This window comes from Lactuca serriola, chromosome 3 (genome assembly GCF_051521515.1).
Source record: "Lactuca serriola cultivar US96UC23 chromosome 3, Lser_US96UC23_V15, whole genome shotgun sequence".
NCBI classification, from domain to species: Eukaryota; Viridiplantae; Streptophyta; class Magnoliopsida; order Asterales; family Asteraceae; genus Lactuca; species Lactuca serriola.
Window position 1 is genome coordinate 140,583,213 of NC_136410.1, and position 19,137 is coordinate 140,602,349.

The 19,137-nt window shown below is 39.9% G+C and overlaps 1 long non-coding RNA gene across 1 annotated transcript; it reads left to right on the top strand.

Moving 5' to 3' along the window:
- The first annotated feature begins 13,123 nt into the window (after positions 1-13,123).
- Positions 13,124-13,641, top strand: LOC145094683 (uncharacterized). Its single transcript, XR_013703485.1, has 3 exons — positions 13,124-13,183; positions 13,337-13,392; positions 13,532-13,641. It is a non-coding gene; the product is annotated as an uncharacterized LOC145094683 (long non-coding RNA).
- The last annotated feature ends 5,496 nt before the right edge of the window (positions 13,642-19,137 follow it).

The window sequence follows — 19,137 nt, forward strand, 5'->3', positions numbered from 1 at the left end:
GTTTCTCTTTGGATCTATCTTCCCCATCTGCATCATGTTTAGGTCACTTGCTGAGCCAACAGGAGATATGGTAGGCTTTTTCTTGAATACAGTCGTTATCTCTTGATCCATCTTAGCGACTTCCATAATGTAACAAACAAGCATCCTCTTGATGTGGTCTATGATCGGACCATATTCTGCTTCATTAGTAAGAAGGATGTTGTGCAAGATGATCTAGTCGTGTGGATTCAAGTTGGGAAGATCAGAAAGCGAGATGGCATGTTCGGTCTTGGCAGATCCTCTCAGCACCTTAAACCGAACGTTAGTGAAGTTTCCTTCCTTGTACGGCTTTAGAACACGAACATTGATAATCTTCTGAGCGCTCCATGTTTGGTACTGTGGTTGAGCGGCCCTCAGATAGAAATCGACTAAGTCCCTGTCAACCTTTGGATGAGGATGAGGGAACTCAGCAACGTTGTCAAAGGCATGAAATACGAACACCTTTCGGGTCAGTGGCATATCGAACTGAGAATCGATAGTATTAGAACGATCTAAAGAGATCACCGGTTCTAGCCACAAGATGCTGGGTGTTTCGATGGCTTCTTTCAGCAGCTTCTCAAGAGTCCAAGGAGGAAAAAGAGTTTTCCTGCTCTCGAGAAGGTCGTGTGCTTCAATTTGTCTTCTTTTGGCTTCTTCAGCCTCTCTAGCTACACGAGCACTGAGATCAACATCTTTATCTCGACCATGCTTCTTTAGAAGGTCGGCAATGGTCTCCTTATCTTCATCATTGCTCTCCTCAGCAATTTTCTTGCCCTTGTCTTTAACACCAGAACCTGAGGCTTGGCCTGTAGGTGGAGGTTCGGTTGTTTGTGTTGCTGTTGAAGAAGGAGACGGTTGAGATACATTCTCTTTTTCTCCCCCTTGTTTCGGAATGGACACGAAATCAAGGAGCCCTTCAATCCTGCTCAGTAGAGAGAGGGCACGAGCAAGCTTTTCTGCAAGAGTTCGCCTGACAGAATAGTTGAGTATCAGGTCATGTGCTTCCAGGATGTTGGATATGGCTGAGTGGACATCCAAAACACACGAAGAAATTATCTCTCTTTCAGATCGAAGAGACTCAATCTCCTTTTGTGAGTTGGAGAGGTGAATACTCTTGACCTTAAGAGCGGTGGTCTTCCAAGCAAGAGCATCCATGAGGGAGTTCTTAGCAGCTAGATCGTCTTGAAGCTTGGCGAGGCGCTCCTCAATGGTTGTCTTGAAAGCTGAGTTGTCGTTTGAGAGAGTTTGACGAAGAGAAGCAAACGACTTCAGCTCTGATGCAAATGATGAAGCCAGCTGATTGACAATGGGTTCCAGCTTTGTCTTGGTGGCTTCAGCATTTTCCTGTAATGATTGTAATAAAGAAGACGCATCAGTGAATAGTTTATCGACTTTTTCGGGCACTGCCTCACAGGCTTTGGTTGAGGCATCAATGGATGCAGTAGCGGAGTCAAGAGAGAGTTGATGAGCTTTGGAAAAAGCATCAACAATCTTCTGAATGGCAGCTTCAGAGATGGTAGACTGGGATGAAGAAGAGGAGGCGATGAGCGAATCGATCTTGTCGTGAAGCTCCTTGAGATGCCTCTTGGTAACAGGAGCATCATCATCGTCGTCACTTTGTACTTGAAACGGACTGTAATAGACCGAATCAAAAGTCATATCCTCCCCGCCGAGGAATGGTTCTTCGTCCTCTGCTACCTGAGCAGGAGATGATGGTGATGGTGAGGGTGGAGGCTCAGTATTTGTAGTAGGTTCGGGTTGAGTGTTATGTTTTGTAGTCGGTGAGGGTTTGGGGGCTGAAGTGGCTTTGGGTGCGTCAGTATGAGCCCCCATATCCGATACGTTGGTTCTTACGTCTGCAGTGGTGGTGGTTGCTTCGGTAAAGATGGGTGGGGGTACTGGGATGGAGGTGGATGGTATTTGAGTGGTGGATGTGATGGGGGGGATGGAAATAGGAATTGTAACTGGTGGAGAAGAGATTGGAGAAGTTGAAAAGTGAGCTTCTGGAGTAGGCGATCGTGGTGGAGTGTTACCACGAGGAGATCCATCAGAATCCGAACTCTCTCCCTCAGATTCGCTTTAGGAGGAGGCGATTATCAGCTTTCACCTTGGTTGAGTTTTTCTCTTCTTCGGCGGAGGAGACTGAACAGTCTGTGTAGTTTTACGCTTCTTGGGAGAAGGGCCTTTTGCTCCCTTACCAACTTGCTTGTCTTTGCCTTTGTCAGTTTTATTTCCCCTTGGCGCAGGCTTGTCAGCGTCATGGATGGACTTGAGCATTTCAGGAGTAAGCTCTCTCGGACCAGAGCGTCGAAACTCCTTGTAAGTGAGAATAATCCTGCTGTCGGCAGGAACATCTCCATACATCGTCTCTGGGATTGAGCCAATAAATTGAAATTTTGAGGCATTAGAGACAATGATCTTCGTGGTATGGAAAGTACCAATCGAAGACATTGGAGCACCAGCAACAATGGCGACTTGATACTTGTCCATCACCCATTTTGTAATGAGAGTCCAAAATCGAGCATAGGAAATCTCGGAATGCCGAGAAGTAGAAGACAGACTCTGAATGAGTTGTTGCCATAGGACCGACCCGTAGTCCAAGTTGATACCATTGTAGATCCCGTAGAGTATCGAGATGAACAGACGGCTTGCTCCGTGTGATCCAACACTTCGTTCAGACAGACCTTTGAATAGTACTGTGAACAACCCATTCCACTGAGGAGGCAGGCACGATTTCTTGAATTTCATGATCGTAGTCAGCACCTCAGTGTACCCCATGTTGTAGAACATTGAAAACAGGTGACCCACCGAAATCGATTCTGGGTTAACCCTAGTTGAATCAGGTTCAAACCCTAGAATTGAGCAAAACCTCTGCTTGGAAATTGACGCCTTGTGATCGAGCACGTCAAAGAAGATCTTGTCGACTGCCTTGTCGTAATGAGCAGTGGCGAAGATCTGAGATAAGAACTCCATAGGAACTGTTTCAACCTTGATAAGAGCAGCAGCAATCGGCGAGTACTTGAGACACTCGATTATCGGGAACATGAAAGCGTCGTACACCTGAGGAGTAAGATCGATGATCAAACTCTGCTGGGGACGAATCGGCAAGATGTGAGAGGTTGCATGAACTGATGAAGAATCCGCCATTGTTGTGAAGAAGATGGGAGAGATGATGAACAGTAGAATGCTTGAGGGTTTCTTGCTCTCTGAAACATGGGGGCAGTAAAGGGGTAAACAATGGTTTACGTTATCTTTTATACTGTAAGTAGAGGAGAGAGAAGAATTTGTCCCAAATCTTCGAGGGAAATGCGAAGGGTTTTTCGGAAGTGATGGATGTGTGACAGTGATGAGCACCGATGATCACGCATGAGAGAGAGTGTCAGTCCCGATTAACACGCCTTCTCATCAGGCGCCGTTTAGAAATGAAACGGTTCCTCTTCACACGCCTGGCTATCAAGCGTCGTTTGAAAATCAAATCGATTGGACTCCCGCCTGAGTCAGCGAATTATCATCTTATCCATTTAACGTCGTCGTAAAGCAAAGATGCCCGTGTGGATCAATATTAACCACAACCCTTTTTTATAATTTCACATCTCCAAAAAAAAACCTTGTAACTGATGAAACCAGAATTTTGAAAAATCAAAATGATTTTTGTGCTGAGTGTGTAAAAGTAAAGGAAATAAAGCAACACATATGAGGGATTTTGTGATGTCATTAAAGACACGAAACAAAGGATCCCGGGCACGAATCTCTTCCTTCAAAGTCAAGAGAGACTTTAAAGTGTTTGTGTGGTTTCCTGTTAAATAACGATCAGACACTTATTGAGAAGTGTTGAAAGGCTTCTTTTAATTAGGCTAATTTGGGTGGCTTTAGCTTCAATTCAGAATTCCTAATCTTGATATAAGACAGAAAACGAATGAAGTACTTGTGAGACCTATGTAGTCTATTGAACAAGTAGGCTTGAAACAATTTAAGTGGCTAGATAAAGTAGTTTATGTAAAATCTCAAAAAAAAAAAAAAAAAAAAAACTGGATTCCAAGGGAAGAAATGTTATTGGTTTTAACAATTTCATAGAAATCACTCAAAAGGAAATTAGAGATTTTACTTTGTATCCCCATGGATAAGTCCGTCAATTCATTAGTGAAAGCTAGAGCAAATTTATTGTTCACCGTCAATGCATAGTAGGTATGGAATTGTGGGTTTCACTTAGCACGTAGTGGCACGAAGCTAAGATCATAAACACATAAATTGGGTAACCATGAACCTCAGTGGTAATTTCTGAGAGTCTCAAGTGTTACGTTTATGAAGCGAATGAGATGGAGAAGTAGTGTAGATGGTGTAAAGAAATCAAAGTACCTCTGCTGTTAAAATAGGGACTAAGCAGAAAACTCTTATCTCATATGAGAAGAGAGTTAGGTAGCTTATGATTAGAATAAATATGAAAGCCTAATTGTGAAGACAAGGTTTGTTTGTACCAAGTCAGTAAGGCTATTATTTAGAATCAGGTGAGACTTTGGACACATATAGCAGCATGCTTCTAGGGACACTTAACTAGTGAAATGATTTCCCCACAAATAGACACACAAAAAGATAAGACATAAAAAATATAAAAAAAATAATAAAAAATATTTTTGTAGTTTTTTGAAGTAACGAAAACAAAACAAGAAAAATATTTTTGGAATTTTTGATATAAAAAAAACAAATAAGTAAAATAAAAAAATAAACACAAACATATTTGGAACCGAACCCGAGCGTTCGGTCTATTTCAGCTAAAAAAAATTTGGAACCGAACCCGAGCGTTCGGTCTATTTTGGTTTAAAAAAAAAAATTTTGGAACCGAACCCGAGCGTTCGGGCTTTTTCGGTTGATAAAAAAATAAGTTTGAAAAAGAACAAAAGTTTGAAAATAAGAGAAATGAAGTTAAGAGAGTAATTCAAAAGGTTTACAACCAAAGAAACTACCTTTGAGTGATAAGCGACGATCAGATGATACGACCGAACCCGAGCGTTTGGTTCATTTCGGTATACCAAAACAAGATCCGAACCCGAGGGTTCGGTGTATTTCGCTTCCAACTTTTAATTTTGAGAAGTAGTCTTTGGTACTGACTCCGATTCCATCATTCCTAGCCCTTGTAGAATTTTGTTGCAAGATGTTTTCAGGAAGAGCTTTGGTGAAGATGTCAGCCAGTTGATCAGTGGTTCGAACAAAGTGAATTTCGACGTTCCCATCTTCCACATGATCTTTAATGAAGTGATACCTCAATGCTATATGCTTGGTCTTGGAATGTTGCACTGGGTTATGACAGATCCTAATTGCACTTTCTGAGTCCCAATATAGTGGGATCTTTTTCATATTGAGTCTATAGTCCCGGAGATGGCTTTGGATCCAAATCACTTGAGATGTACAGGAGGCAGCTGCGATGTATTATGCTTCGGCTGTAGACAGTGATACACAGGTTTGTTTCTTTGATTGCCAGCTAACCAACTTCCCGTCTAGGAATTGACAGCCTCCAGTTGTGCTTTTCCTGTCTAAACCACAACCTCCAAGGTCTGCATCTGAGTAGGCTTGAACGAAGAAACCTGAGTTTGATGGATACCATAAACCGAGAGAGGTGGTTCGTTTCAGATACCGGAGTATGTTTTTCACAGCAAGCATATGGGGTTCACGAGGATTCGCCTGAAATCTAGCACAGTAACAAACATAAAACATTATATCAGGCCTGCTTGCAGTAAGGTACATTAGAGAACCAATCATCTGGTGATATAACGTAATATCGACTGCTGGTTTTTCCAAGGATGGCGTGAGCTTGGTGTCGAATGCCATTGGAACTTTAACCTTTGAGTCTCCCATCATGCCAAATTTAGCAAGAAGAGTCTTGGTGTAAGCTTCATGGTTGATAAAGATGCCTTCGGGTCCCTATCTAATATTTAAACCAAGGAAAAAGTTAATCGGACCCATTGAGCTCATTTCAAATTTAGTCTCCATCAGCTTTCTGAATTCAACTGTTAAGCTAGGATTCGTTGAGCCAAAGATGATATCATCGACATAGATTTGAATAGTCATAAGGTGGTTACCTTCCTTCTTACGAAAGAAGGTTGGGTCAACCAAACCTTGTTTGAATTTTGACATCTTTAAAAACTTAGTTAGCGTTTCATACCATGCCCTAGGTGCTTGTTTCAGACAGTAAACCGCCTTGTCCAGAATATAACAGTGATTGGGGAACTTTTCATTAACAAATCCAGGAGGTTGCTCCACGTAAACTGTTTCTTCAAGTTCTCCATTAAGAAAGGCACATTTCACGTCCATTTGGTAGACCTCGAAGTTCTTGTGTGCAGCATAGGCCAGAAATATTCGAACAGATTCCAGCCTCGCTACCGGAGCAAAAGTTTCCTCATAGTCAATTCCTTCCTCCTGGCAATATCCTTTCACCACGAGACGAGCTTTGTTTTGAATCACATTTCCTTCCTTGTCCATTTTATTTTTGAATACCCATTTGAAACCAACAACTGAGGCGTCTTTAGGAGTTGGAATGAGGCGCCAAACCTTATTTCTTTCAAACTCGTTGAGTTCGTCTTGCATAGCTTGAACCCAGTCAAAGTGATCAAGAGCAGTATTAACTGTCTTTGGTTCAACTTTTGAGACGAAAGAATTGTACATACAGAACACTACTTTGGAGAATAGAGAAGTTTGCTTTGCCTTCAGTTGAGATCGAGTCAGAACCTTTTCAAAGACATTACCCACTACCTGAGATACAGGATGATCTCTGGTCCACTTAACAAGAGGAGGGTAATTTCGATCATAGGATGGATCCAATTCGGCATTTACCATTTCTTCTATTTCGGATTGACTATCATCGTCGTAAAACATGTCGGCATTCTCCCCCTCAAGTTATGAGCTTTCCAGTGTAGCTGGACTTTTTGGTGCTACAAGACTTTCGGGTGGTGTTGAGCTTTCGGGTGCAGTTGAGCTTTCGGGTGGAACTGAGCTTTCGGGTGGAAGTGGAATGGAATTCTCCCCCTCAATTTGTGAGCTCGGTTGTTTTAAAGAAGGTGGATTCTCCCCCTCAACTGAAGCACCATGCTTTGGAGGTTCATTTGGAACATGTTCTCCTTTACCCATTCGTTTGGCGGCATCTTCGACAATTTGCTTTAGATGGTCGACTCTGTTGTCTGCTGCCTTGGCTTCCGAGAGAGTAGCTTTCTCCGGTTCATCGAATAGTTCTACAAACTGCTCAAACAAATTAGCAATTGAGGCCGTGACTTGACCTGTTTGAGTGAAAATCTCTCCAATTGCTTCTTCAGTGGCCTTTAGCTTCTTGACGTAGCTGTCATCGAAAGTCACATAATACGTCTCTTCAATCTTCCTCGAACGCTTATTTAAGACCCGGTACGCTTTTGAACTGAGTGAGTATCCCAGAAAAATTCCTTCATCAGCTTTAATGTCAAACTTGTTACGATGTTCTTTGGAGTTGAAATTGAAGCATCGTGAGCCAAATACATGGAAGAATTTTACGTTCGGCTTCCTGTTGTTGATGATCTCATAAGGAGTAAGAGAAAAACACTTGTTGAGATAGGACCTGTTCTGCGTAAAACATGCTGCAACAATAGCATCAGCCCAGAAATATAAAGGTAGAGAAGCGACACTTAGCATTGTTCGGGCCGCCTCACACAAGGAGCGGTTTTGTCGTTCGAAAATACCGTTCTGTTGAGGGGTGTAGGGGGCTGAGAAGTTGTGACTGGTTCCTTTTTTTGCCAAAAAGTCTTCAAATTCTTTGTTTTTGAACTCCAGTCCATTGTCGCTCCTGATGTTGCGAACAACTTTTCTCAGTTGCACTTCAACCTGCTTAATAAACATCTTTAGCTTGAGAGTGGCCTCAAATTTGTGCTTCAGAAAGAACGCCCATGTAAAACTTGAAAAGTCATCAACAATAACAAGAATATACTTGCTACCGCTAATGCTTTCGATAGATGATGGACCACATAAGTCAATGTGAAGTAACTCAAGTGGTTCAACAACTTTAGTGTTTATAATGGATGGGTGACTTTGACGTCTCTGCTTCCCCGTTTCACACGCAGCACACAAATGTTCTTGATCAAACTTGAGCAATGGGAGACCCCTAACATGACCTCTTGTGACAAGCTTGTTGATGTCTTTGAAGTTAAGGTGTGAGAGCCTTCGGTGCCACAACCAACTTTCATCAGAATGTGCTTTGGATAAAAGACATATAGTTGGGTTTCCTTTGATAGGTTTGAGATTGAGAGGAAACATTTCGCCTTTGCGTTCTGATTTGAGAATCACTCTTTTTGTTCACTTTTCTACGATTTCTGAACCCTCATCGTCAAATGAAACTTTGAGACCGGTACCTCCTACCAGTTGAGATACACTGATGAGATTATGCTGTAGCCCTTCAACGTACGCCACCTTTCTTATGGTGAAGTCACCATTGGTTATCATACCATAACCCTTTATCGTTCCATATGAGTTGTTCCCGAACTTGACATTCCCACCATTCTGAAGAGATCGAAACTCCCTTAGCTCCTCCTTCCTCCCTGTCATGTGACGTGAGCAGCCACTGTCAATGTACCATTCTTCGTCGAACTGCTCGTCACTAATAACCTGCAAAAATTAAGCAGATTTAGGAACCCAAAGTTTCTTGGGTCCACGTGAGCCTTTCACAGGAACAGGAATAGTAAGAGAAACATCAACAAGATATGTTCTTTTTATTAATGTTGTTTCATCTTTCTTCTTAATGGTGTATACTTTGATTTTGTTAGGAATAGTTACAGTCGTTTTGGTTTCAGGTTTTGGCGTTTGGGCCTTAGACTGCTTTCGGTCATCCTTGACAGAGGAAATCTTCGCTTTTCCTTTCAAATCCTCTTTTGATTTTGAACTTTGAGCAGGAACATAATTAGGTTTAGAAGAGAATTGAGAATGAGAAGAATTAGAATGGGAATTTCTTCTGACTTGCGGTTCAATATGACCCTTTTGTTTTTGGTCATTGGAGGGACCGAACCTGGACGTTCGGTAGCCATTGCTTTCGAGACCGAACCTGTCCTTTTGGTTGCTGTTTGAACTGAATATGTCCTTTTGGTTCCGTTCCTCATGTGACTTGAAATCCTTTTTCTCTTGCTTTGAATTCTTATCGTGATAAGAGAAATGATTGTTTTGAGAGCGCCAAAACTGCTTTCGCTCTGAGAGGTTCTTTTTGTATCTCAGATTCCTCTTTTGCTTTTGATCTTTCACTTGTTTTGGCTGTTTGTGGATGTTAGCCTTTTGCTTATGCTTCTTATCAGCCGGTTCACTTTTCACAGATGACGTTTCGCTTGTGGAAGTGACTTCTTCTACAGGGACTTCTTTTGTACCACTAGTGCTTGGCACGTCGAAGTTGTCAGGCTTGTTCAGTGGCTCGGGTACATATCTGCCTTTGGTTTTCCAAGACGTCCGCTCTGACAGACCAACAGTTTCATCGGCATTATCTATAGGAGCAGACCAGAAAAACTCATCACAACCATCTGCATTATCTTCATTCACTATGGCAGTGAGTTCGGCTGTTTGATGTTCGGTTACTCTTATGACCTTATATACCTGATTTGGTGTTGTTCTCACCTTTTGGTACACAACAACCTTTTCTTCTAGAATCGGGGACTTATTTTGGGACAAACATTCAAACTCCACAGAATTTTCAGAAATAAGATTTTTGTGGTTTTCGGGTTCGCTCTTGACAAACTCAAAACAGTCGACTTCATCCTCTACAGAAATTACACTCATATCATCGTCCTCATTAAGTTCAGACGCGTTTTCAACATCAATTTTAATTTCTGAACTTAAATTGGCATTCAATGAGTCAAATTTTTGTATAGTTTCGGTTCTTAGTTTCAGCTTATCATTTTCATCCAAAAGGTTTTTCAGCATGTCCTTATGGTCTTTGGACTTTATGAAAGATTCTATTTTGTCCAGACCATACATGTAAGTGGGATTTACATCATCAGACGAAACAACACTTTCGCAGTTATAGGACTCAGCATTGATTTCATCCTCCTTAAACTCAAGGAAGGGCAAAATCATGCGATGAATTTTCTGCCCTATTTCACAGTTCAGATGCAGTTGAGTGATGTTAGCATAAAGACGTTTAGCAATTAAACAAAAAAAATTTCTCTGTTTTAAAATTTTTAAATTGTCTCTTTGTAAATAAATGTTTTCGTCCTTAGACTTAATCAGCTCTGACTCCTTCTGCTCTATCCACATCCTCCGCTCCTCACTCTTGGATGACACCTTGCTTATTTGGTCAGTTAGGTTAGAATTGGTGACCCTTGTTTGAGTTAAACAACTATCCAGATTTGAGATTCTTGAATTTAAGCTATTTAATTCTTTTTCATATGATTTCTGTGGGACTTTGAATGAAACAAAAAGAGATTGTACCTTCTTGATCAATTCATCAAGCTCATTGATCTGCACACTAAGAGGTTTTGCTGTGAAGCATAGGTCCTCTCGCTCCTTGGTGTCATCTTTTCCGCCATCAGTATTGTATCCCCTCATGTGAGATACATCAGTCACCATCAAACACTTCCCGCCGCTTTCTTCACCTCTTGCAACATATGCCTTTTCATGTGAAGGCTTTTTCACTTCACCATCCTCTGAGTCGGTTGACCATACCTGCACGCCACCGAACTCGTCATCCTCTGCCGAACCCTGTACAATAAGAACATTCATAGAAGGGTTAGTAACAACCTTCTTTCTCTTACTCTTCCAGCTTTTTCATCAATACAGCCTCTTCGTCTTTCTCCTCATCATTCTCTGCCATTTTCTTCAGAACACAGTCTTTGGCATAATGGTTCTTTCCTCCACAGTAGTAGCAGTTCACACCAGAATCTCCATCAACCTTCGCCTCTTTCTTTGGTTCCTCAGTCTTTGGCTCCTCCCTAACCTTTTCAGAACTATAGCTTCCCTGTCAATTTCGGTTCTTATTGGTAGGGAACCTTTTCTTGATAAACCTTTTTGGATTAGACACCATCATTGCATAATCTTCAAAGGTAAGATCATAGTCTTCTAGGTTTAGATCTTCATCTTCTACCCTATTTTTGCTTTTAGATAGGAGGGCCAAGGATCCCAAACTTGAGACCACATTCTTCTCTTGCATGACAATCTTTTCTTGGGATTTCAAAATTCTCACCAGCTTTGCCAGCGAATAAGACTTGAACTGCTCATGAGCTTTGACTGTAGATACAACAGCTCTTCATTCGGGTCTTAGGCCATTCAAAAAGGTGACCTTCTATTCAATCAACTTCCTTTCTATATCATGTTTGATCATCTTGCTAAGAAGATGATTGAAGCGATCGAATGTCTGAGTGACAGTTTCATCAGAATTCTGCTTAAATTCACCAAACTCAAACAACAGCAACGTCTGAATGGAATGCTCCAAATCTTCATCTGTGGAATAAAGCTCTCGCAACCTATCCCAAATTTCTTTAGCGGTACTGCAGGAACTCACCAACCTGAATGTATCAGATTGAAGAGCGAATCGGATCAGTCTCAATGCTTTGATATTGCACTGAAACTTTTCCTTTTCATCTTGAGCAACGTCTTTTACATCTTTTAACAGATCATTGTATTCTTTCTGAGTTTTGATGATCTTTGATGTTCCTGAGTGAGCGAATGGTCCAGACACGATTGCTTCCCAAATAAGATATCCATTATCTTCAGATCCGATGACATAATCTTCAAAATGATGCGCCCATACTTCATAATCTTGGGTGTAAAGAATAGGAATCTTTGTCGTTGATCCAATGTTGTTTGATATGTTAATAGGATTAGATTGAGACTCGTCCATGCTTGATCGTTTAACCTGTTTGAAAGATCAGACTTGTAATATGTAATATTAGGGAAAAACAAATAAATGCTGAGTTACATCAATTATGGAATGACGGGTCAAAAAATATTAGTTAATGCGGAATAACTCTAATCGTAAACTCTTTCACAGAAAAGATGTGTATGGATTACACAGCCTCCTGCTCTGATACCAATTGATAAGTTATAAAAACTCTTTGATCGATTAGATCTTTGTAACAGGTAGATAAAGAAAGTAAAAAAAACAGTGAAATAAAACAAAAGTATGGATCTGAATGAGTCGAATGATTAGATTAACTCAATCCTCAGCAGAGCTCGATTAAGAACTTCCACTATAGAGGATTCTAGGGTTACAAAAACAAGAACGATGAATACGCTTGAAAATACTTATCTAATCCTCTTGTTCTAGGATGCATGCAAGCATCTATCTATAATAAACCCTACATAAAACTCACGGATGGACATGCCCATACCGGAGACAAAACACGGACTAGCTAACGAGCCTAATAGACGCAACACTAAGCTGGACCTAACAATATGGATGTTGCCGAAAATGCCCTTGCTCGTGCTACCCATGTGTTTGTTAAAGTAAGTTATATGCAATCTCAATTTCTATTGGCATGTGTTCAGTAAACTTCTTTTAGTAAAAGTTGATTTTATTTATTTATTTATTTACAAAAGAAACCAGAGATTCATCTTTTTGTTGCTAGATTTAGAGAACACAATGTAAACATTGAAAGAGCAATTACCGCTTGGTAAAAATTAAAATCACTTAAGGGTTGTTTAGTTTTTCCCCAGTAAGTTCTGTATGTGTACAGTGACTTAATGTTGCATATCTGGATAAAGTGCTGCATATATAAAGTCCTTTTTTTGCTGGACTGAATAAACCTTCAAAATGAAACTAAATGATCATATTACCTTACATTCCAACAAAAAAATTTCATATTCATCCATTTTATTTCTCCTTTATTACTAGGTTAGGTTATATGGTTTTAGTTGAAGGTGAAGATGAACAAAGGTTTGTCTCTTTTTATTTCTCATTTATTACTAAGTTTAGAAAATAAATGTCATAATTTTCGTTTATAGCTCCTTTTCTTCAGTTTGCTTCTTGCTTCCAATGCTATGCCAGATAACAATGGAGATTGATGGATGTCGGTTAATAGTCTCTTCTGGAGCATATAAAGAAGTAAGTTATTAATATTTTTTAAATAAATAAATGGATGTTGGTTAATAGTCTCTTCTGGAGATACACCAAATGACATAAATTTCTGCTTAAATGGTCTCATATGGCCTGATCGGACTCCTCATCCTACTCTAAATGGTGATAACTATAATTTTTTTGCTTAGTATTTAGGTTTTCGTTTAGTTATTTCCAACAAAAATGTTTCCATGATGAATCTTTTGGCAGAGACAATGTATAAGAATTACTTCATTGAGCTAATTATGATGCGATCCTTTGTTTATTTGTTTTCAGAGGTCAAGTATTGCTATCAACCAATTAAAATTTCGTTCACCAATGGCGTAATTAAGGTATCAATATCATCACTCTTACTTATTTGTCTATATCATTTTCATGAAAATGTTTATGTTGCGTATTATATATTCATATGTCCAGTTGTGCTTTCTATATAGCAAATGTTAACATTGTTCTTTGCATTTTTGTTCATAGATTACAAACACCAATTTCTTTCAAACAACAGAAGATCTAGAGTTTAATTGGGTGATTGAAGGTGATGGATGTAAACTTGATTCTGGAACTCTCAGTCTACCAACATTAGAGTTTAATTGGGTGATTGAAGGTGATTTTGGTTCTCGAAACGAGACTCAAGATAACATATTTTGGCATGGCTAGAAGCTTTGGAGGAAACGAGACTCAAGCAAAAGTAAATACACAGAGAGTTGTTGGCACATAGTAAGCTAGATGATGCAATTGTATATAAATGAGTTCATTTTTTCATAACATTTACTTAATTTTTGAATAATTATTTGTATTTGACATATTAGTGAAATGAATTATCTTTGTTATTTGTGGTATTTTATTTTGTATTATGAGATTTTTAATGTATTATTTAATTTGAAAATTAGTAAATCTATAAATAATATTTTTTTTAAAACATTTAAAATTATGATACGCAAAAATGTGTGTCATCTTTATTTATGACATGACCTTTCTTGACAAGGGCTTTCTTGATACACATTGCGTGTCATTAACACGCGCGTCGTAAGGTTACGACACACGAATGCGTGTCGTCTTCCTTTATGATAGGTCCTTCCTTGATACGCATTGCGTGTCGTAAACGTGCGTCGTAATTGCGCGTCATAAATGAGCGTCGTAAATGCGCGTCGTCTATAGACGACACGCAAAAGCGTGTCGTCTCTCTTTATGACAGGGACTTCCTTGACGCGCATTTGCGCGTTGTCTGAGCCTTTTACGACTCGCAATGAGCGTCGTAAAAGGCTGTTTTTCTAGTAGTGCATGTGGCCCTGCTTAATTAGTACCGCAACCATGTCCGTGATCGAAGCGTCACAGTAAACCACGAAATGACGAAATCATCTACACCCTCTAGATAAGTAAGAATCGATGCATCGTATAACCATTGTCTGAGAGTATCAAAGGTTGCCTGCTGCTCAGGCCCACAAAAGAAAGGCCACCGACTTCTTGGTCAGTTGGGTCCAAGGGACTGCAATCTTGGATAAGTCTCGAATAAATCTCCGGTACTAACCCGCTAGACCCAGGAAACTCTAAATTTTAGTTGGAGACCTCAGAATCTCCCACTGCATCACAACCTCTATCTTGGCCGGATCGACCAATATACCCTTATGGTTGACAAGATGTCCTAGAAATTGCACCTCGCGAAACAACAAATCGAATTTGGAGAACTTTGCAAAACGTCCCTCCCACCTCAGAGTCTCTAGCACCTCCCTCAGGTGCTCCTTGGTCTTGGAGTAAACCAAGATGATGTTGTAAAATCCTAATCCTGCGATTAGGGAAATGATCCTTCTCTATCTGCTATCAATTCTCGGTATGCAATTGGCATATGACATCTCTTGAAAATATAATTCAAACATAAACAAGAAAATAAACCCCTAGGTCCACTTACTCAAAAATCAGTGAGATTCTAAAACGATACAACTTCTTAAGAGTAATTACACCATAGTTTCATTACAAATAGGGGAATTTAAATTACATATCGGCGATCTATTGCAGCTCGATCTTGACTTCTTGTAGAAGTAACTGCGATGAATCCTATGAAGTCCCAACCACTATGCATGGGCAATTTTCCCTGATGTGACCAGGCTGATGAAAACGATGGCACAAATCTATCTCCAATGTGCATTCTTGGTGATTGTGACCCTTCCACCCGCACCTTCCACACTTAGACCTGCTACGAACATCCTTTTGTACCCCTTCGTCATTCGTGGAACCGCCACGACCCCTCGAGTTTTTGACTCCTACTGTAGCCGCACCCAACTGCTCGGTTTGTCGAATCAGACCATATTCCTACTTCTTCTTCCCCAGGTGTCCATCCAAACCAATCTTCTCCTCCTGAGTTACCTCAACCATCCTGTCAACCGCCTGAATAACTGAGGTCCGTCCCTAGAGTCTGGCGACCACTCTATCAGTGACATGCCCAATGATGTTAGGTAACTCCTTTCGTAGGGCACACAAAACCTTCATAGTGATCCAATCATGTGCTAGACTCTCCTGAAGACAAGATGCATAACCCACCTCCTTGACTGAACCAAGGATTACAGGCTTCTACTCCAAAATACTACAGGTAATCCCAACTGAAATGAACTCCATCATCTACTCTTCGAGCTACCCGACTCCAGAGCTCGAGCCTGATCCCTCATCAACACCTTAATTGCACACCGGTCTACCTCGTGGGGTCACCATACTATATCATAACATAACAACCATCAGAATACTCATCACTATCGAGGGATCACATACGCACTACAAGTCCCCCGAATTTATTGCAGCCCACCTTGACTCGAGTACGATTCCTCTACTTTCATTACTACGGGCCCATACTACCTTCCACATCTATCCGTACTTTCCTCAAGGATTTCCTCGAGTCCACCAAGGCCCTTACTACTACTACTGCTCCCAGCATTACTCTCATCCTTGGCTTGCCCTAGGGTAATCACCATCCCATTCTCTGCCATCAACTGCATAAGAAGTCCCTGCTATCCCGCTAACTAGCTCACAAATACCATTACATATCACTAAGACTAAATAATTCTTTGAATGAGAAGTGCTACCCTACAACGATTAGACTCAAACGAGAGCTGTGAAATAAGGCTAAACCTAACCTTCTGAAATTATTTAGTGCTCGCAATATGTAACTTAACATATTCATTTGCTAGTTAGTAAAAGATAACTACAACTCCTAAAAACACAAAGCAAGCAGCATTCGAGCATTGAGCACACGTAATCAAGCATATACTAATCAGTCCATCACACTGACTAATCTGTACTAGCACGCAATTCATAAATCTGATACACATATAACAGGCACATAAGGCATCCTTCCTAGATCCTTAGTCCTAATCTAGCATGCAGTTCTCATAAAGGTGATAAACGTATCATAACATAAACTTGTATGGGTAATTTGGGAGTACATACTTGAGCTCAGCTGATTGCATGCATCACACCCTTTTCTCTTTTAAAATTTCTTTTTTCTTTATCTAAAACTCTTTTCTTTTCTCAAAATCCATTTTACAAAAATTGATTTTCCTTTTGAAAATTTCTGTACCAATTACTTAGTTTGAGTTCCGACACAACCGAAAGTGTGCCCGAATCCCTCAAACCAAGGCTTTGATACCAACTTGTAACATCCCAAAATTCAAGGCCAAAAATTTCATTTTTAAATAAGTTATTATAAAACGATAAGTATTAAAACATCCATTACAACAACTCATGTCAAAACCATAGTGCCAATAATCAAAACATGTTATCATAAAACAATATCAGAGTGCAATCCCAAAGATCTCATGTGTGGAAAACATAGTGTGATGCACTCCGATCGAGCCGACTCCTTTCCTTTGAAAACGAAGTAACTGAAAACCATAAGCACGAAACTTAGTGAGTTCCCCCATCATACCACATACCATACAATCACATATTGTCAGGCATACCGGGGTGCCAGACCTACCCCATGCAGGCATATTTGGGTCACCGACCTACCCTGCTGAGCATACCGGGGTGCTCGACCTACTCCTGATAGGCATACCGGGGTGCCTAACCAACCCCTGTCGGGCATATTGGGGGGTCCGACCTACCCCTTCGGTTTATCGCAACCGGTTACGGGGACTATTTCACTGCCTGCTACGAACACATAGAAACATAACATAATCATACTGTCAGACATACCGGGGTGTCCGACCTACCGCTTGGCCCTATCGACCGGATATGGGGACTATTCCCCCTACAATGTACCACTATCACATAACATCATATGATGAACATACTGCTAGGCATGCATGGGTATTGACTACCCCTTCGATATCTTTCAACCGGTATATGGGGGCTATTTCACCCCTACTACTACTACTAACATATATATATATATATATATATATATATATATATATATATATATATATATATATATATATCAGATCATCCTAGCGCATAGAGCATATCAGATAGACACAAACTAGACTATTATCACAAAGACAATCATCTCATACATAATCACCTACTGGTAGGCCGACATTGGTACCTTAGACCCACCTCTACTGGAAGGTAACACACCTCACACTTCTGAAGTCCCGCAGACGAAACCCTGGCTGTTAGATGACTGATTCCCGAACTGTCAACATCAAAATAACACCAAATTAATAATCGGCTTCCAACATATATACATAAGTCGATACTTGGGGTAAAAGGCTAATTTACCCCTATCTTAGCTTCATTCAAGCCCAATACCCAATCCAATGGCCCAAAAGTCAACTATAAGTCAAAGCCCGACTGTTGGATTAATGTCTAAGTCCATAACTATATTTGGTATGTACTTAACCCAACCCGGCATGGTCCATTTGGGTTTCATTTCACCGGCACAATTTATATGGAGTCTTTTGAGAATAGTATATTTATGATTTATATTAATATATTATAAGTTCTAATATATTAATATAGAATCATATTATTTAATTAGTATTGATCAAGAATTAATTTAGAATCAATTAAGTGATCAAAAGCAACTAATTAAATATGGACTCTTATATATATATATATATATATATATATATATATATATATATATATATATATATATATATATATATGGAATGTGCCAAGTTCATTTAGGTTGGGCTAAGGTATCATGGATAGTCCATGGAGTTTTAACCCATGAATCCTATGAAATGAAAGGTCATGGGTATTGGGGTTTACATGGATGTAACCCTAATCCTCCATACTATATAAAGAGGCCTTTGGCATAAGAAATGACACTAGTGTGTGAGGACATAAGAGTGGGCCAATTTTAGTGTGCATACATATTCTCTCAAGTTCTTCCAAGGTGTTTTGGTGATTTTTTATTCCACTTGAGGCTTCCACACTATTGGGGCTAAGCTCTTAAAGTTTGAAGACATCAAGCTACATCAAAAGGTATGTCATCTAACTAGAACTTCGTAGTATGGGTGCTTCATAATATGCTAGTTAGGATGAAACCTTGGAATATTTAATATTTGCATGTATAACAGAGAAAACATAGATCCAAGGTTTATAGGGTTGCATGTGCACCATAGGAGTGTTAGAATGCTCAAAACCCAACAGTGGTATCAGAGACTAGGCTTGTTTTCTTATATACTTGATGCAATTGTTTAAAAATAGAAGTTATCTTGTTGTTTGGACAGTGGACTCGCCGAGTTCACTCGTGGACTCGATGATTCCAAGGCAAAATGCAACCAATTCGTCGAGTTGGTTCATGCACTCGGCGAGTTGTACCCCCTGACAGCATATCTTCGAGTTTTGGTGATGGAATTGGTCTAGAATCATTATCTTAAACTGCTTTGGACTTATAAAAACTATTTTTTGATATGATAATGATTATGGTAAACCAATTTCAGAGTTGTTATCAAAAATTTCATGTTTAATATGGTTAATTTTATGATTCTTGAAATTGTTGATTTGCATGTTCTTGAACTTATTAACTTAGATGATCATAGGAATTATTTGTAACCTTCTTGGTAGTTTAATTCTAGATCATTATGCGTTTTAATGGAGTCCATAACTTGTCCTCAAGTTATGGATAACCAAAAGTCACA